Below are 22233 nucleotides of genomic sequence, written 5' to 3'. Positions count from 1 at the left end.
CGAGATGACAGGCATCTTATCCGCATGGCTGTAACGGATCGTGCAGCCACATCTCGATCCCTGAGTCAACAGATGGGGACGAAATGGTTCAAATGGCTCTGAGCACTATGGGACTCAACATCTTAGGTCATAAGTCCCCTAGAACTTAGAACTACTTAAACCTAACTAACCTAAGGACATCACACACACCCATGCCCGAGGCAGGATTCGAACCTGCGACCGTAGCAGTCCCGCGGTTCCGGACTGCAGCGCCAGAACCGCTACACCACCGCGGCCGGCAGAGGGGGACGTTTGCAAGACAACAACCATCTCCACGAACAGTTCGACGACGTTTGCAGCAGCATAGACTATCAGCTCGAAGACCATGGCTGCGGTTACCCTTGACGGTGCATCACAGACAGGAGCGCATGCGATTATGTACTTAACGAAGAACCTGGGTGCTCGAATGGCAAAACGTTATTTTTTCAGATGAATCCAGGTTCTGTTTACAGCATCATGATGATCGCATCCGTGTTTGGCGATATCGCACTGAACGCACACTGGAAGCGTGTATTCGTCATCGCCAAACTGGCGTTATCACCCGGCGTGATGTATGGGGTGTCACTGGTTACACGTCTCGGTCACCTCTTGTTCGCATTGACGGCACTCTGAACAGTAGACGTTACATTTCAGATGCGTTACGACCTGTCGCTCTACCCTTCATTCGATCCCTACGAAACCGTACATTTCGGCAAGATAATGCACGACCGCATGTTGCAGGTCCTGTACGGGCCTTTCTGGATACAGAAAATGTTCGACTGCTACCCTGTCCAGCACATTCTCCAGATCTCTCACCAATTGAAAACGTCTGGTCAATGGTGGCCGAGCAGCTGGCTCGTCACAATAAGCCAGTCACTACTCTTGATGAAATGTGGCATCGTGTTGAAGCTGCATGGGCAGCTGTACCTGTACACTACATCGAAGCTCTGTTTGACTCAATGCCCAGGCGTATCAAGGCCGTTATCACGGCCAGAGGTGGTTGTTCTGGGTACTGATTTCTCAGGATCTATGCACCCAAAATGCGTGAAAATGTAATCACATGTCAGTTCTAGTAAAATATATTCGTTCAATGAGTACCCGTATATCTAATGCATTTCTTCTTGGTGTAGCAATTTTAATGGCCAGTACTGTATATGCGTATATAGAAGCTTAATGTACTTTGCTGGTCATTAAATCTGTGATGTTATGAATGCGGAATAGGAGAAACATAAAACTGGCATGATGTCACTACATGCTTGGATGTTCAATTGATTAACATTCAAAGCAACTGCACAAAGTATGAAGTATTAACGCCAATTACATTCTGTATATACGTAAATTCAGGGTGTCCCACTCGCAAGGGACCCCACAAACAAACATTTGCATATTACACTTAAAAGGCTTTGCATAAAAATCAGGAATTGAAATGAAATGAACATGTCATACCATCTTCATGGGGAAATAAAGGTGAATCATCAGAAAAAGTGGTGGAAGTGACCGCCCTCGACTTTAAACACAATTGAACACGCCGCTTCCGATTCTCCAATGTTGCTGCCAGAACGTCTTTTGTCATTGTCTGGATTTCACGGATGATGTTCTCTCTTAAATCTTCCAAGTTGTGAGGTTTGTTCCTATAGACCTTGCATTTTAGGCCACCCGAGAGTAAAAAGTCAGTTGGTGTTAAATCAGGTGACCTTGGGGGCCACAGTCCTTTCGATATCACTCTACCGGGGAAAAATAATTCGACCTCAGCTATGGTCACTCCATACATGTGGCATGTGGTACCATCCTATTGGTACCAACTGATTCTCAAAGTTCTGAAACATTTCAATGGAACTGCACTTGTCACAGCAGACTCGAAAAAAAAATTGATCCGATATTTGATATTGCACAGAACACGCCAATCTTTACTGACTGCAGGAGTTGTTCTAACACTGCACGGGATTTTCATTACACTAAAAACTTGTTTTCTGAGAGTTTACACAGCCAGGTAGGCGGAACCAATCTTCATCACTGAACCACGTGTACTGCAATATTCCTAGCCTCTGAGCAATAAATTGCTGAAACCAACGGCAGAATGTAACGCGTTCGTCTTTGTCATTGACATTCAGTTCCTGAACAACTGTAAACCTGTATGGATACAAGCTGTATTTCCTCACAGCTCTGTGTCATGTGATCCGTGACATTCCACATTCCGAAGATAAACTCACACTGTTGCGTCAAACGATGTTGCAGAGCGCAATGTTGCCACGTCAAACGACGCAAATTACATGGTGTAATTTCAGCGGAATTACTACACACGTTTGTCGGGCCTCTTTCGATTGGGACACGCTGTATTATATAGTGTGTTTCTCTTTCAGAAAGCGCATTCTAGTGTTGTTTGTTTCTGAGAAGATCATGCAGTGCCTCGTGTAAGAAGGGACACATCCACTGTCGGATTTCGACAGCAGCAGAATCGTTACCCATCGAGACTGCAGTTTACTGGTGCACGATATTGCTGCTCTAATTGGTCGATAATTCACGATTGTCATGAGTATATGGAATCATTGGGTCGATACCCGATGTCAAGCAGGAGTCAATGACCCCACATGACTAGCACCGGAAGGACAGATATATTGTTTGCTTGACAGTGCAGATCACGCTTGACTTACGAATTGAGCTTGCTTGCAGCAAGACCAGTATCCAAACAGAGAGTGCGACGACGACTCCACTGGACTCGCATTCGGGAGGACGACGGTTCAATCCCGTCTCCAGCCATCCTGATTTAGGTTTTCCGTGATTTCCCTAAATCGTTTCAGGCAAATGCCGGGATGGTTCCTTTGAAAGGGCACGGCCGATTTCCTTCCCAATCCTTCCCTAACCCGAGCTTGCGCTCCGTCTCTAATGACCTCGTTGTCGACGGGACGTTAAACACTAACCACCACCACCACCACGACGACTGGACGATCACAGAGTGCCAGCACAACGACCACTGTTGCAGTTTCCCTTAATGCAGCAACAGAATGATGAGTGCTGGTAGTGGTATACGCAACGACAACACTAGACACTAGAGTGGGACCATGTGTCCATGTCTGGAGCCTCAGAGGAGAACGAACGCTACCAGAGTCATCATCGTCATACAGGCCCTTCACCTGGTGTGATGGTATGAGGATCCATTGGGGGCACAACACTATCATGTGGCGCATTCGTTAGCACATCGGACTCGCATTTGGGAGGATGATGGTTCAAACCTGTGTCCGGCAACCCAAATTTAGGTTTTTCGTAATTTCCCTAAGTCGCTTCAATCAAATATCATGATGGTTTCTTTGAAATGGCAAGGCCGATTTCCTTGTCTAATCAGAGCTTGCGTTCCATGTCTAATGACTTCCTCCACGAACACTTCTGGGTCTCAAAAACCGTCATTTCTACAGTAGATGTTATATTTCTAAGGTGTTAAAGCTTGTGGCTGTATCCTATCATCGAGCTCTCCATTAAATTATCATTCGACAGGGTAATACAAGGCCACATTTAGCTCTTGCTGTTCTGACATACCTTTTAAGTGTAATATGCAAATGTTTGTTTGTGGGGTCCCTTGCGAGTGGGACACCCTGAATTTACGTATATACAGAATGTAGTTGGCGTTAATACTTCATACCTTGTGCAGTTGCTTTGAACGTTAATCAATTGAACATCCAAGCATGTAGTGACCTCATGCCAGTTTTATGTTTCTCCTATTCCGCATTCATAACTTCACAGATTTAATGACCAGCAAAGTACATCAAGCTTCTATATACGCATATACACTACTGGCCATTAAAATTGCTACACCAAGAAGAAATGCAGATGATACACGGGTAGTCATTGAACGAATATATTTTACTAGAACTGACATGTGATTACATTTTCACGCAATTTGAGTGTTTGGCTGTTTCCTTGGCCAGGATTCTCTACATCTATTGGAAACTCCTTGCCATGGGTTACCAAGAGATTGGCTTATCATTACTCGCCAGCGACTGTAATTCAAGTACTGTGGTCTCGAGTTGGAAACAGTGTGGAATGACATACCAGCATTTGTAATCCATTTGTGCACTGCATGCAGACAAGAAGGAAAATTGCATCACATGTTTTCTTTTATAGTACTGCAAGTGTTAACAATAAAATTGATTAAATTTTTATTTGTGGATATTTATGACAAATTTACGTCCTGGACTTGATGTTAAACTGCGACCACATTCCTAGTGACCCCTAGTATAAGTGGTTCCACACTAACAAGTGCCAACAGCCTCCTCGAATGACAGATGAGCGGATTTGGCACCCTCTTGCCCTTCGGGTGGGAAACTGCCTTTAAAAGCAGAAGGGTCACCAGATGTCCAACAGTATGAGGATCAGGAAGGCAAGGGGAAACGAGCTTTAAAATCCCATTAGACACCATGAAAAGTCAAAGAGTGAAGAGTCATGTTGGGCGATCCGAGTAGTGACCGGCGTCGGTCTGGGTCTGGACCAAACGATGTAAAATGTACGACCGAACGTGCAGAGGCGAAGAATGATCAGGCCTTGCACGGTCATTCTCCCATTGATCGGCCAAAGATAGACCAACGTCGTAGACGTAAGATAATAGCTACACGGAACGTGAGAGAGTTAACTTCCGACGGGAAAACTTCACACTGTGGTACGAAAACTAAAGAAGCATCAAATTGACATCTGTGGCTTATGGGAAACTTACTGGAAAGGCTGTGGATATTTTGAAACCGATGACCGTGTCTTATACAGTTCCGGAGTGGATGTTACAATTCAGAATGGCATCGCGTTTCTTGTCAGCAAGCGTATGGTCCATATGTTGAGGCAGACAGACGCATCAACGAGAGAATATCGACTGTCTGCCTCAACATCAAACCATACAAATTGTCTGTAGTCAGCTGTATAGTTATTCTTTATTTGTTGTGCGGTTGGTCAATTTAGACTCCGTCATTTTCCAGCACCTACAAAAATACATGAACATGGATCAGTATTATATTAAAATATATGCACTGTGGAATAGGATTAACCACAACTGTGATTGTGCTTACATTCCATAGAGGCATTCTTACTTAGTTATTTATTAGCAGTACGCTATATGTCCTCCTTGTTGTGGCATACTATCGAAAAAATCACACAATAAATAAAGGATAACTTACTATACAGCCTGCTACAGACAATGTTTTCTTTCACAAAATTCTTGGGGGCTGTGGACTCACATACGAACAAAACATATAAATCACATCTTAAGTATATCTACCCGCCATTGCTGCAGATGACCAAGAAATTGAATACATCCATATAGACGTGTAAGATACCATTACAGCTGTAAGACCAAGAGGAATTACGGTCAGTGCGAAAGTCGGAACCACTTCGATAGACAGAGGGGCAATATAGTCTTGGAGTACGCAATGAGCGAGGTAAATGATTGCTTCCATTTGCAACCGACAACGATTTGTCCATAATGAATACCCCGTTAAAACATCACAAACGTCGTCTCTTTACTTGAAGCAAATGACCACATGTCGATAAGACGTGGAAAAGCTCTTTCCGCAATGTTAAATCAAAACCTGGTGCCGAATGCGGATCTCATCACCTTCTTATGTGGGCCTACCTTAAAATTAAGCTGATTAAACCAGTAGCCAAAATAATGCCAGAAAGGTTGACAGCCTCTGAACGGATTATCTTCCAAGAAGTACTTCGAAGCACTGGACCACCTGACCTAAAGGGAAACTGCGACATAGCTTCGATGAGGATACGAAAATGTATCGCAGATGCAGTAGGCAAGATCCCAGGAATGAACACCACGGTGAAGTGACAACACCGGATGTCTAATAAAACATTTGCTTTGATTGAAAGACGAATTAGCAACCCACTCACAGTCACAGATCAAGAACAACGGAAAAAACTAAAAAAATGAATAATGAAATTAAACACTCTTGTAGGAAAGACAAGAATGACCATAATAAGAAAATTTGCACTGAGCTAGAGGCACATGCGACGGAGGACCACAGCTCAGAACTATATGGCAAGGTGAAATACTCGGTACGGGGGTTTTCAGCCACGGCTCAGTTTGTTAAAGACGACCGAGGGACTGTCGTTACACACTCAAAAGGCATCGTCAAGTATGGGGAGAATGCTGAATCGAGCTGTTCGCTGAAGATTCACAACCAATATCAGGGTGCCAGAACACAAGAGACTCTAAACCAGTCACCCTTAGAGAAGAAATGGAACATACACTAAAAACAGTTGCAGAATCAGAAGGCACCTGACGAGGATGGAATTACTGATGAAGTCTTAGAAACATGGGTAAAATGAGTGTAGACATCCTGCAGAGGGCATATCAGAAGATCTGGATTTCTGGAAACTAGCCAGACCAATAGTGCGACTCCATTTTCGTGCCACAGTTCAGAAACATTCTGCACTGTCGAACGACAGCCCTTTTCCCCCATGCCAGTAAAATAATACCCGCTATACTGAATGAGTCTTACTTCCGCATATATCAGATGAACAAATTGGGTTTATTCCAGGCAAGAGAACCCGCGAGCAGATCCTAAACAGCCGACAGCTTATAGAGAAGGAAAGTGAATATAATATCAAGATGTTCATTTGCTTCGTGGATTACAATAATGCTTTCGACAAGATGAAATGGTCAACGCTATGGATTATCATCGTAGAGGTGGGTACAACGAGATACCTGTTACACCTGAGACGGCAACCTTACTTTTCGAACACAGCGACAATAAGAAACAAGAACATATTCTCACACATGTTTTGGCGGCCGCTGTGGCCGAGCGGTTCTAGGCGCTTCAGTCCGAAACCGCGCTGCTGCTACGGTCGCAGGTTCGAATCCTGCCTCGGGCATGGTTTTGTGTTTGTGTGATATCCTTAGGTTAGTTAGGTTTAAGTAGTCTACGTCTAGGGGACTGATGACCTCAGATGTTAAGTCCCATAGTGCTTAGAGCCATTTCAGCCATTCAGACATGTTTTCTACAGATGCCGGCCTGAGACAAGGTTGTATTCTCTCTCCAATATTTTGCAGTGCATATAGTGAGCACATTATGGGGGAGGTTCTTGAATAGTGGTATGACGGAACCGTTGAATGTGGCAGAAAAATCAACACTCTCCGTATATATGCGGTTGACACACAGGTAATTGTAGCAGACGACCATCAGCTGGGTATCGCCTTGCAAAGGTTGGCAGAATGAAGCAGAGAATATGGTTTTGAAATCAACAACACAAAGACGAAAGTGATGATTGTAGATCGCCCTAATGACAACAGAACTAACATCACAAGAATTACTGGTTACGAGGTCGTCAGTCGCTTAGGATCTGTCTTCAGTGATACTGGAGATGGTGAGTCTGAGAAATGTAGTCGTGTTTCGAATGCGAGAAATTCTACACCAAAACTTGCTCACCTCAGGAAGGACACCTCCATCAGTGCCAAGATAAAGCTCTCTCTCGTACAGGTTCTAATCTTCCCTCTCGTAACGTATGCAGCAGAAACTTGGACGCGAATGCGGGTCGTCGCAGGACTGATGCTATGTAAATGTGGTGTAGAAGACTACTTTGAGTACTGCGAAACCACATCGAACTAATGAACCAGTCCTGAGGCAGGTGAGCATCAGAACGAGGCTGTCGACTTTTGTCGACCAAGATAAAGTGGAATACTTTGGTCACACTGCCGGGAGGTATGAGGAAATACAAAAAAAAACAATCATAGAGGGAAAAGTTGACTGCCGAAGCGCCGAGGACGAACATTATTGCAGTGGTAGACCATATTAAGAGCCTAACAGGGATGGACTCGCAGAAAACAAGTCAGCATGTCCAAGATAGAGCTCCGTGGAGGCAGGTTGTCAGGGGGCTTACCATGTGGTCCCACTACAAACTTTCGTAAGGCTAGAGCAAAGAGAGATGATAAATGTGTTTTTGGGGCGTTTTTAGTGTTCTGTCCTCATGTCAGCACAATTCAATCAACTTACTAAAAACGTGATTAGTATGCATACAGAACTCTGAAAGTAATCTAATTTTTATTTAGAAGCGCTTAATCATGTATCAAGTTGGCCTTTACCTTAAATTCTACTAATACATGTCGTCATTACGACAAATGACTCAATTTGCTATTAACAATCATAGCGCGAGCCATTATGTCTAAAGAAGCTCCCTTTGGTAAGGAGGAGCAACGGGGTAAGTTGACACAATATGTACTGCACATGATCTGTCAATGCACACACTTCAACAAAAGTTTGGAGTATCATGGAGTTTACTACAGTGACTTCTTATAGAACACCCATTGAGGTCTGTACGATACCTTTTTAACAAAATTCGGCCGGCCGCGGTGGCGGAGCGGTTCTAGCCGCTTCAGTCCGGAACCGCGCGACTGCTACGGTCGCAGGTTCGAATCCTGCCGCGGGCATGGATGTGTGTGATGTCCTTAGGTTAGTTAGGTTTAAGTAGTTCTATGTTCTACGTGACTGATGAGATCAGCTGTTAAGTCCCATAGTGCTCAGAGCCATTTGAACCTTTTTTTAAATTAAATTCATTCTGAAATCTAGGACAGTTTTGCTTAACTACAGAAAATCATTAAAAAACAAAGTAGGCGTTCTACTAAGTGTACATCTTGAAGACAAAAACAGTGAAAATCTTTATCTCATGATGATGATTATCAGTCCCCGCACACGGGTGAGTTCTTCCACTCTGCGAGGCATGCTCTGGATGACACCATCAAATTTATCTTGGAGTATGAGGTCCCACTGCTCAATGGCAGCTTCAGTGAGGTTGTCAGGTGGATTCGGACTCTGTGCACTGGCCACCTTCAAGAGGTTCCATGCACGCTCAGCTGCATTCGTGTCTGGGGACTGTGTTAGCCAATACATTCGGTTGATGTTGCATCTTTGAAGATGTGTCGACACAGCTAGAGTACGGTGCGATCTGGCATTGTCATTGAGTAGGACGAAATTGTCAGCGACTTCAGGACTGTATGGCCTTACCATCGTTAGTAGGATATCGTGGAGATATCGGGGATCAGTAAACTGCCGTAGATGGAAATTAGAGAGAAATTCCATGAGAAAACAGATGGACTTCCCGAACATATCGGCATTCGTAGTGTCGTCTAGCTCTTATCCAAACCCTGTGGTCCGAGATACGAATCCCTGTTGCCCGGAAGAAGTCATTTACAGTATTTCTGGCCGTTGATGTTGAGCACCTGCGAGCCGACAGTTGGATGAAACGATCCTGGATTGGTGGTGTCATACGAGGACGACCACTTCGAAGTCTATTGTTCACATGTCTCATCTCTTTGTACTTTCTCCACACATTACAACACAGCTGTGAGTGACATGTAATCGGCCGGCCGGTGTGGCCGTGCGGTTCTAGATGCTTCAGTCTGGCACCGCGTGTCCGCTACGGTCGCAGGATCCAATCCTGCCTCGGGCATGGATGTGTGTGATGTCCTTAAGTTATTTAGGTTTAAGTAGTTCTAAGTCTAGGGGACTGATGACCTCAGATGTTAAATCCCATAGTGCTCAGAGCCATTTGAACCATTTGACATGTAATCTACCGGCAACATCTTGCTCTGTATGACCTGCCGAAAGTAGACACACTATCCAGACTCTGTCTAAATTTTGTATGCCTCTATGTGTCATGTTACGCAGTGTTGGACACAAACTAATTGGAGTGCTTGTTGATACTGGACTGCTGCCGGTGTGCCGCTGCGGCAGCGGTATGTTTCCATGACTGGCAAACGGCCACAAAGCGTGCCAATAGTAAACACTGTGCAGGATACGGACTCTAACTGGATAATGCATAAAGTGCCTAGGTCAATGAGGCCTCTAGTATCGTAGACTACATTTTACGATAGTCTTCCAGACTTTTGTTGAGCAATGTATCTCCCTGAAGTAATTTTATTGCAACACTGTAAATTTTTAACTAATATCTGTTTTATCGCATGTTTACATTTCGTTTGTCAGAAGAAAATAAATAAACATTAATCTCACATCTAGTATGTTGGGGAATCGTTCAAACGGACCATCCAGTTTCCTGCAGGCATAGTGTGGTATCGCCCAAAGATCGCAATGGCACACAAAAGTCGGAAAGGCGGATCGATACAACAGACATTTGCGATGTCTCGCAGCAATCCGCAACGACGAATGAGATGCGCTCCCGAAGACGTGCCTCTCTCTCAACGCTGCAATGTCATCGCACAAAGCCGATATAAAGCCGAGCATGGAATCGCTCTGCCCCATTTCGTGACCTCCGATAAAGCAGTCAACATCGCCTAGTTACGACAACAGTGCCATTCAAGTCTCAGATAGAATTATACTGCAGTAAGTGTCGACTTGTACTTCAAGAGAAGAGTTTCTAATAGTGTGTATCAAGTGAAGCTTTACTGTTCAAAGACTGGCGTAAATATTCGTAACGCTCCTGTGGCCACAGATTGTATAAAGTTAAGTAATTTTTTTTATCATTTTTGTAATGAAGTGAACTAATGTTTCCTATGTTGTAGAACCGATCACCAATCTTCCAGAGCAATTAAAGAACTCACGGTAACGACCTAACGGCTGTAGTTTCGTCAGGTCATAACGTATGGTATCTAACTTGGCTGAAATTCAGTTAACTGCAAGAACTGTGCTCTTCGACGTCGTTTCGGTATGTCTAATTCCACATAATGCTTTAAAAATTGAAAGCCTCTCTTAGCTAACCAGATCCAGCTATAGTGAGTACCGCGTTGGAATGTGGAACAATTTTGAGCCGTTCTGTGTACCTCTGCACATCAACTTCGGCAGCCAGTGGGATTTAGTCTTTCTCCAGATGCCTTGTCTTGCAGGACCGTATTTAGGATTTACAGGCCCCTAGCTGAAGCTACAGTGCGGGCTGTAACAGGGGAATTTTTATAGCTTACCCGTTAAAACAGCATTCGAGGGCAGTTTTCGTGCTAGAAGCCTATCACGTAGCACTGAAAGTGAAAGTCAGTGTACACATACAGGTTACCTATTAAGACCCACTGTCATCTCAAAGAATCGTATCCTGGAATCTATTAGATACAGAGCATCGTGTTCTGTTTCGAAACCTGGTCAATAAGACTAAAAATAATTGTGACCGAGGGCTCATTTGTTTTTTAATCTAGAAACGGACACTGAACCAAGCAGCCATGTTTAAAACTTAACAACAGATGTGTTTGCTTCACTGATTCGTGCACGAAGCCTACCAATGTTACTGACTGGCTCTGTGTATCCGAGACCCTTGACGGACCACACAGTAGAAGTCTAATGGCATGACATCTGGAGAGAACGGGGGCCAGGCGATGGAACAACCACGAACCATCCACCTCTCAGAATGTATTCCGTTCAGCACGTCCTTCAAGTCAAGTTCAAACTCCTTTGTAAGGTGCACCATTATGCTGCAAGATGATCATCTGTTGTAGTACGAACTGTTTTAGCATGTCTAGGTAAACATTTGCCGTTATTGTTTTCTACTTTTCTCTGGGAAGAAAAATGGGCCTTCCACCCTATAATGCATTACGTCACACCAGACTTCAAGGTTCGTGCTATCAAGAGCGTGTTCATGTGTGCTGTGTGGGTTTGCGGAGCCCCAAATCCTATATTGCGGTGCTTCACGTGTCCAGAAATATGGGAAAGTTGCTTTATCTTAAAAGAATCACTTTTTCGGTTATTGATTGTCAGCATCGAAAGAGGACAGGTTGGAACACACGAGTGCATACAGCAAAGGGTGATCTTTTAGCTGTAACGCTTGCATCATTTGTACTCTAGGCGCAAAAAGGCGTAGCGGCTTATGTAACAATGATTCACAATGTATTGACTTCTGGGGGCTGCGATGAAATGCATCTAGAACTCTGTCGACAACTGTGTGAGACACAGGAGGACGTCCACTTCAAAAACGTTCTTTGACACTGCCTATCCCTTTAAGGTTTCTGAATCACCTCATTGTACTTGTATTTGCCTGTGATACCCACCCATGCTGGCGTCAATAATTGGAGTCTTCGTTCCAGATGACGTACTGAACCTTCACCTGGTCTGTCACCGTTTTCATTCATCCCAAGTTAAATCTACAACAAATGACAAAGGAAAAAACCTCTGAGAGCTGCTAGATGCTTCACAACAAACCAAGATACTCTGTGTCTAACACATTACGAGGTCGGTTTTTATTTTCAAGTCATAGGGGACACTGTGGACACCTTCTGTCATGAATTAAAGCCTCCCCCACTCGCTGTAATCTGTATGTTCAGGCTAATCTCAGGACCCTCTGTGCCAAGTAATTATGAGTGTGTAATTTATGTATTGTTACCTGTTCCATATTTAATTGGTGTTTGGAACAATATCTCACAACAGTGATGGGACGTAAGAGCCAATCACAAAGTTTCTGTTTTTGGGCGCTGCTCCAGCATATATGCATCCTAGCGCGACCACGGCGCGGGTATGTAAGCACCGACATGTAGGTATGAGATTAGTGCGTCATTCGTGTCTTTCCAACGTGTATGCAGTAAAAGCGGAAAATTGAGCAATGGTGTCGTTGTTACCAAATGCATCCAAGCAGAACCAACGTGCTGTTAATCTTTTCTTGGCTGCCGAAGGATAAACACTAGCAGACGTCGATTGCAGGATGAAGATAGTGTAAGGGGTGCATTAAGTCGAAACGTGCAGTAAAACTGCGCCAAAGGGTGCTACTACTTCATGAAAATCTCGTAATGCAGAAGTTATGCCAACTTGCGTTAGAGACAATCGAGCACCTGGCCTACAATCCTGATCTCTCCCTATAAGATTATCAACCCTTAAAAAAAGGCTCTAAATGATCGGTGATTAATTTAAATTTTAATAATCAACAGCCTCAGTTGCACCGTTTACTTAGAATTTACCTAGGTTTCAGCCGGTATAACCCAACCTTCTTCAGAATAACAGTAACTACCGTTTGTTCATAGTGAACATCGCCAAGCTAAAACTACAATTCCATAAATTATCGTCAGATTGTAAAAACTTATCTGAAACTGCCTCGGCCTCACTTCGCAACCGCGACGCGGCAGCCACGAGTGCTATGGACTAATCAAAATTAAAATTTATACAGTTGCTAACAAGACCGCGAAATGTTGAAAATACACTACTGGCCATTAAAATTGCTACACCAAGAAGAAATGCAAATGATAAACGGGTATTCATTGGACAAATATATTGTGCTAAAACTGACATGTGTTTACATTTACATGCAATTTGGGTGCATAGATCCTGAGAAATCAGTACCCAGAACAACCACCTCTGGCCATAATAACGGCCTTGATACGTCTGGGCATTGAGTCAAACAGAGCTTGGATGGCGTGTACAGGTACAGTTGCCCATCCAGCTTCAGCACGATATCACAGTTCATCAAGAGTAGTGACGGGCGTATTGTGACGAGCCAGTTGCTCGGCCACCATTGACCAGACGTTTTCAGGTGGTGAGAGATCTGGAGAATGTGCTGGCCATGGCAGCAATCGAACATTTTCTGTATCCAGGAAGGCCCGAACACGACCTGCAACATGCGGTCGTGCATTATCCTGCTGAAATGAAGGTTTTCGCAGGGATTGAATGAAGGGTAGAGCCAGGGGTCGTAACACATCTGAAATGTAACGTTCACTGTTCAAAGTGCCGTCAATGCGAACAAGAGGTGACCGAGACGTGTAACCAATGGCACTCCGTACCATCATGCCGAGTGATACGCCAGTATGGCGATGACGAATTCACGCTTCCAATGTGCGTTCACCGCGATGTCGCCAAACACGGATGCGACCATTACGATGCTGTAAACATAACCTGGATTCATCGGAAAAAATGACGTTTTGCCATTCCTGCACCCAGGTTCGTCGTTCAGTACACCATCGCAGGCGCTCCTGTCTGTGATGTAGTGTCAAGGGTAACCGCAGCCATGGTCTCCGAGCTGATAGCCCATGCTGCTGCAAACGCCGTCGAACTGTTCGTGCACATGGTTGTTGTCTTGCAAACGTCCCCATCTGTTGACTCAGGGATTGAGACGTGGCTGCACGATCCGTTACAGCCATGCGGATAAGATGCCTGTCATCTCGACTGCTAGTGATACGAGGCCGTTGGGATCCAGCACGGCGTTCCGTATTACCCTCCTGAACCCACCGATTCCATATTCTGCTAACAGTCTTTGAATCTCGACCAACGCGAGCAGCAATGTCGCGATATGATAAACCGCAATCGTGATAGGCTACAATCCGACCTTTATCAAAGTCGGAAAGGTGATTGTACGCATTTCTCTTCCTTACACGAGGCATCACAATACCGTTTCACCAGGCAACGCCGGTCAACTGCTGTTTGTGTATGAGAAATCGGTTGGAAACTTTCCTCATGTCAGCACGTTGTAGGTGTCGCCACCGGCGCCAACCTTGTGTGAATTCTCTGAAAAGCTAATCATTTGCATATCAAAGCATCTTCTTCCTGTCGGTTAAATTTCGCGTCTGTAGAACATCTTCTTGGTGTAGCAATTTTAATGGCCAGTACTGTATTTATGATGGGTGATTCCTGTTGGGCGAGGCCATGAACAGCCTTAAGGCAGCAAGGCCCAGTGTTTTACCAAACGGGTATCTTCACATTGGTGCATCGCACGGATGATTTCCTCAGTGGTCACATTGATTGTGCCCGTCTGGCACACCGATTGTCCACTGTACAGGCTTCGAACGGAAACATTTCGATGGCCTCGTTATACGCGCTGTTGAGCTGTAGAGCAGATAGTATGTTGTTAGCAAAAGGAGTAAAGTAAACAGCTCCCACAAAATCGGAGAGCTACAAGGCTTGACCAGACTGTATGTTGGACCTGGTGATCTAGCGGTAAAGCGTGTCCCCGAAAACTGGATGGCAGATTTTGAACCTAACATTTACCATTCTATTCTTTGTAAATTTGCCAGGAATAACAGTTGGTTCGGATTTGGTTCGGATTCCACGTTAACTGTAGGTCCCCTATCCCCAGTTGCATAACTGGTGTAGGTTAGGGACATGCAAATCGCAGAAGTGGCGTGCAATTGAAAGACACACCTGGCCACTCAGTTAGACGAAATTATTATTGGAAGAATGTATACACCTTTATATATCTACCTCTTGTGCATCTACACTTATTACAGTCACCTACTGTATTTCTCCGTCTGTTTGTGAAGATTAATCGCAAAAACTAATACAGAAATTTTTATACTGTTACTGCTAACAGAAAAATTGATTCACGAAGAACGTTTTTGTATTAGTTTATGTTATAATTAGCTGATGGCTTTAAGTAATGAACAGAATTAAAATCATGAAGGTACTCAACATAATTTGTTAACATCCCTAGGAACCATTGTATTGGTAGCAGTATAATTATCATGACAAAAATATATTTCATAAAAACAAACATATATTTGAAAAACAGCATTTGTTTATTGATTACTTTTGAATACATTGTGAGAGCGAAGAGTGATCAATGCTGTTACAAATATTTACTATCAAAAACAGTCTTAATCACAAATTATTTATTCTGGTGACCAGTGAGTAAGAACCTCCAAAAGGTTGTAAATCACTACTATAATTTACCACCAGTAGGAGGTTCTTACTCATTGATCTTAAGATGACTACAGTTGTGGTCGAAACCGGTCAGCGGAATAAATAATTTGTGATCAAGACTGTTTTTGATAGTAAATATTTGTTTATTGACTTCTGAATTAACCTATGAAAAACGTCATTGTGGTTGCGTGGTCTTGCTATAATGTCATGGAAAAAGTGTTATTGGTCCTGCTTTGGATAAAATGAGGCTTGGAAGAAAGTAGCTTCCCCAGAATTCTAACTCACTTCGGACTGTCAAAAGTCCATTACTCATTCGTTTGAGGGGGGATTCTTGGTATTTTTCACAAAATGTCCTGCAGTGTGGGGCAAATAAAAATGGCCCAGAGAAACGATCGCAATTGGACATGAATGCATGTATATAAGCACACCCGTGAAGTGGACGCCACGTGTACACCCGCCAATTGATCCGCACCAGTGCAGAGCGTAGTGTGGGCTGTGTCAGTGTGAGTAGAGCAGTGCAAAGGGAACGATGGTAGGCCTACTTACGGTGGAGCAGCAGATGTTCGTCGTGGAGGAAACGGTGTAGTCAGTTGTTTGCTGAGACGTTTAAAGGTGCCAAAGTGCCAGCAAAAAGTGCCATGCAACACTTATTCTGAAAATGGCACCAGACAGGATCTGTTTTGAATAAGTCAAAAAACATTCCAAAACGTGACTGCACAAGTGCCAAGAGATGAGTGGTGGCTACTTTCAACATTTGCTATAGTCAGTCCTCTGCTGCGATCATTTGTACTCTCGAACTATGTTCTCCAGGCCACTTTTATTTAGCCCATCTTGTATAATGTTACTTACTTTTTACTATGTAAAATTATATGTAATTTATCTGTATGACTCTTAGAACTATTTTATTTTTAAATACATTGCGTTACTTGAGTATATCTGAAGCTACTTAATTTTGGACACACATGTCTTTGTATATGGTTGTCTCTGAAATTACTCCACATAGAAGACAGTGGTTTCCATCTACTGATAGAAGATATGCAGTTCTCTATTCATTTTGCCTGCCTGTACCTCAATCATAGACATACGAATTCTATTCCTGAAGTTGTTACAGAAGCCATCAAATTAATTTATAGGGACCAGCTCATCCAGACCTTCTAAGAAAATGTCTACATGGCATGCTAACAATCCCAGTGACTCATTCAATAATATCATTGGGACACAAGTGTCTAGAAACATCTTTGTGAAATTAATTACACTGAAATGCGGAGTAAATTTATCAAAATACGTAAAAATTTGTTCTTAACATTATAAAACACACAAGAGCACAACTGTTGAGCTGACTTACAGCTTAAAGCACACTTATCAACAAGAACAGCTAAAGTAAACAATGTTACTTCCAAGTTTAAATTATCTATATTATTTGTCAAAAACTCGTCTTAGTTTGGCTAAGACCGACAGCAAAGTCACTCTGTGCTAGGGCATTGACTTTTTCTTGCAGTAAACGGTTATCTGCTAACTTATGCTACCGCACAATGGAGACCACGTGATACTTTGTCTCCCACTCTTTGTCACGTTACAGCAAAATTGTAACAAATGTCCCCATACATCGTTATCTTATAGCAAAATTGTAACACATTGGTCTATATATTTTCATGTTACAGCAAAATTGCCATACATCATCATCTTACAGCAAAATTGTAATACATTACTCCATACATTGTCATGATACAGCAAAATTGAAACAAACTGCCCAGTGTTACAGAAATTTGTAACAAACTGCCCTATATGTCAACACATTACAGCAAAATTGTAACAAATTGCTACATACGTCGTCATCTTCAGGAACATTGCAGTAAACTGTCTCATGTTACAGAAAATTGTAGAAAACTGCCCTCTATGTAACCATGTTACAGCAAAAATAGTAACAAATTACCCAAAATATCGACATGTTACGGCAAAATTGTAAAACATTTCTCCACATATCATTATGGTAAAAGAATTTCTAACAAATTTCTCCATTCATCACCATGTTACATAAAACTATATGAAACTGTGGCAATGATTGTCAGTTTATATGTCAAAAACTTATTTTAGTTTGGTTAAAACCAATACAATACTGCCAGAGACCAATGATCAAGACATAGCAAATAATAGTAGTCGGAACCTTCCTCCATAGTATGGAATCTGTACAACTCTGGACCCGATGCTAGTGCTTGTGTCCTCAATTGTGCTGACTACCATTACCCACAGATACTACTGAGAGGCATTGATGGTTGGTTAACATGTGGTGACTGGCAGTTTGGACATTATTGTGGAGCACATGTGGTCATCAATTGATGGGGTGCCTACTAGTACCTCATATGCTATTGTGAGGCGATGATAGTCAGTTTATGTATGGCGACTACCTTTGCCCCAAATATAATTTCGACAATGATCAATTGACAAGGTGACTGCCATCACCCCAGATATAGTGGGAGTAATTTTGGCCAACTGACAAGGTGACTGCTATTACCACCCAAATACTGGGTGGGGCATGATGGTCAGTTAATATGGTGACTACCATTACCCCAAATGCATATTAATGTTATGTGTACCACAATCTCAACTGGGTGTCAGATAATAGATCTTAAACAATCTTGTGATGCCAGAAGCTGATAGTCTCTGTTTGTGCCATATCTTGGCAGTGGCTATCAGATAATGGAGTTCCCTCATTTTACACTGAATTACAGATAGTCATCAAATGGGATTGTAAGAAGCTGCCACATGCATCGTCATGTTACAGCAAAATTCTAACAAATTAATACATACACTGACATCTGACTGCAAAACTGAAACAAATTACCCCATAAAATGGCAAAACTGTAGCAAATTGTCCCATACATCGACATGTTATAGCAAATTGTACATATTGCGCCATACATTGCCAAAGAGCGTCAGCTACTGGATCTCAGATAGTATTCTAACACCAGAAGCTGATAGTGGATGTCAGGTGTTGGATCGTAAAACTGATATTCTAATATCAGATGGTGATAGTTTATATGCTGTAACCTGAAATTGCATCTGTACCATGAAAACATCACGACATCACATATGGATCATTGACCTTGACCACGCGATGTGAGAATCCAAGGTGGCAGAAATCTTATACATCATTGTCTTTGGCCATCTTTACATTTTTATTTTGTGCATTATGAATTCCTTCTTGTGTATTACGAAAATGTAGATTTTAAGTTATACAATACATTAAACATTGCCTCATAATGCCTTCTTTGCCTATAAAATGCTTCCTTGTCAGTTTGTTTGCCTTCTGATCGATAAATGCCGTACCCTTCCTTGAAAGTTCGTGTTTGTACATAAAGTGAATTGTGCCAACATCTACTACAATAAAAACCAATATTAGCCCGCAAAAACGTCGATTATATTTTTTCTAGCGAAGAACATCATGTATTATCTGCCTACTCCCTAAAATGGTGCTTGGTGAGATGAAGAACTACTGAAAATCTTCTGAATGCATTAGTTGCTCTTAGCTCAATCTTTGTACCACAATTGACATAGCCCAAGTAAGCCTACAATTGCAATACCAATAAACTTTACAAATTTTGACAGATTTTTAGACTTTGAGATACTGAGATATTGAGATACCATTCTAGCACCAGACATAAACATTGTGTTTCACACACATTTAAGGCATGGAAATGTCAGTTACACCTATTAAGTATTTTTTATAAATGGTATAGATCATTCAGAAACTTTGGACAGGATACCACTTTACATAATTTATGTAAAGCTCATACTTTGATAAGTAGTACAAGTTGTTCTGGATACTTTTGAACATGGTACATAATTCAGATGTGTGTGTGTGTGTGTGTGTGAGAGAGAGAGAGAGAGAGAGAGAGAGAGAGAGAGAGAGACAGAGATGAGAGAGAGAGAGAGAGAGAAACAGAGAGAAAGAGAGAGATGAATTTTCTGAGTGGCACCTATTTATCCAATTTAGGTGGTGCTTACACATTGTTTCTACGTAGAAATACTCTTGTATTAGCAATACTTTTTGGAACTTGGCTCCATTTCTGCAGTTCATGTGAAGCTTACATATGTTTTCACGTCAAATACTGTAGAATTATGAGTACCTTTCTGTATTTCGACAGATAATCCAGACTGCTCGAATACTTCTGAATGTGGCTCAAAAATTCAGCTAATTCAGATACTTCTGAAAACAATGCAAAATTCAGATCACTTCGATACGTTTGAACATGACACCATCTTGAATTGTAGCGTCAGTGCATTTTCAAAGCATAACTGGACTAATTTCGTCTTCTTGGATTGTTTTAAGTTGCCACTTGCACCAGCTCACATATTGTTTTTTTATTTCTCACCACTGCCATCTTGTATTTTTTTTTAATTTCCTGCCACAGTCACACTGTTTTTTAAATTTTCCACCACTGCCATCATGCACTTTTAAATCTTGCTCAAAATCAAAGATGGAGATCTTTGATTTTTAAATTTCTCCCGCAACATCATCTTGGGTTTTTCAGTCACTACAGAACCGATTAATGGAGGTAATCGGAACAGTGTGTTGCAGTATCCATAGCCATTACAGGCCGGTGATCGGTTTTCTATCTCCTGAACACAGTCAGCGTTAATCTATCCTGTGATGTTATGGTTGTCATCTTTAGAAAATTGTAGTTTGAAGACTTTAGTTGCCTTTAGATACTACAGGATTCTATTACTTTACAACTTGCCAGTGGGGTATTCCTGTGTTATAATTAAACCAACTCGTCACTCCAGTTGCATATGGTGGCTGAGTCTAATACTTTGTTATGCACACATTGCATTACCTATGGCTTCTGTTTATTGGACATTATTATGGCAGTTCTTTGTCTCTCTTTCCTTGGGCTCATTTCATGAGTTAATAGTGGCTATCATTTACATAAAGGGTCTATTGCATCCATAAAAGTCCACACCTGCAATCTCTCGTCACTCGGATCCCTACGCAACTGGATACTTCTCCAAGATCCTTTAGATTAAAAAATTTGTTCTTCTTCAAATGTAATTTTTTTTGCAAATTGTTATAAAAAAATAAAAATTTCATCTGCATAAACCGCTACGATTAATATATCTCTTCCTTGATTTTTATGATAAGCACAGCAGTTAGCTGTGGACCTGCTTTAATTTAAACTTAGTAGAGCTTTATCTGTTTTGATATTCCAACAGCGACTTCCTTGTTTGAGTCTGTAGACTATTATCTTAAGTCTTCTAATGCCTTTGCATGTTAGTGGTTTTGCCATATAGCCAACCTCGGGAATTTTAACATACATTTCTTCATTCAAGCTGCCCTGCAAGAAAGGTGTCACTACACCACAATGATGAACGTTCAAGTTGTATTTAGCAGCTAGACCAAAAAAAGTAAGTGAATAATATTGTATCACTGATGCATCCGTTTCTTCATAGTCTAAACCTTATGGTGAAATATTTGTCCCTGTAAATCTCTGTTTGTCTTATCGACCCACTTGCTATCAATAGCTTTTTTGTCTCGAGGCAGGACTGCCGATTGCCAAGTTTGATTTTCTGCGTGTGACTTTAATTCTTCTTGGATTGCTTGAAGCCATTTCTACGAGTACATATATTGCAACGCTTCTTTTACAGTTCACGGTTCATATCTTTGTGAATCATAGGTATAACAGGTCACATGATCGCTCATCTTCTTTGCTCCTAGTTCTTCTCCTGAAATGCTACTATCCGACCTGGCGTCCCTTGAGTCGTCTTGCACCTCAGTGTTTCTTAATTATGTCTCGACTTCTTCTTATCTGTTCGATTCTCTCCTTATCTATGAATGAAAGAAACATTTGGTTTCGTTCCAGTGAATGATTAGATCACCCTAATTTGACATTACTGTTCTGAACTGTTTCTTCTTTAATAACGAGTTAGCACTAAGGAACTCATAATGTTGGAGTTCTGTATTTATTTCTTAAAGTGAACTTTCTTCACCTAACAGATACTGCAAATGAACAGGTTGTTCGGGTATTTGAACATGACACCGATTTACGCAATTTAGAGTGACGCCGATGTATTTTGGTAAATAATTCAAGTCGTTCGGATACTTTTGACCGTGGTGCGTAATTCAAGTGTTTGTGTGTGCGTGTAGCTGTGTGAGTGTTTTTGAGAGAGAGACAGACAGACAGACAGAGTGTGTGTGTGTGTGTGTGTGTGTGAGAGAGAGAGAGAGAGAGAGAGAGAGAGAGAGATGAAATTGTCGAATGACACCAATTTGTGTATTTCACATGGAACTAACGTGCTACTAGCAGTATTATTTTGAACATGGATCCATTTTCTGCGATTCAGGTGAAGCTTACCTATTTTTGACATGGAAATACTGTAATATTATGAATATCTTTATGTATTTGGCTAAATAATCCACATCCTTCGGATACTTTGGAACATGGCTCAAAATTCAGCTTGTTCGGGTACTTTCGAAAATGATTCAGAATTCAGATCGTTCGAACAGCTGAAATGGCGAAATGAGTGGACTGGGTCCACACGGGGTTGTTTTGTAATCCTTAAATAAAAATAGGTTACGGTTTGAAACTAATTAAAGCACTTTATTATCACATAGAACGAATGTAAACACGAATTATGACAAACACGTAAGGATCAGAGAAAATATACAAAATAAGTGCATAGCAAC

Source organism: Schistocerca cancellata, chromosome 8, assembly GCF_023864275.1.
Source record: "Schistocerca cancellata isolate TAMUIC-IGC-003103 chromosome 8, iqSchCanc2.1, whole genome shotgun sequence".
Taxonomy (NCBI): Eukaryota; Metazoa; Arthropoda; class Insecta; order Orthoptera; family Acrididae; genus Schistocerca; species Schistocerca cancellata.
Note: the sequence above shows the minus strand (reverse complement) of the source record.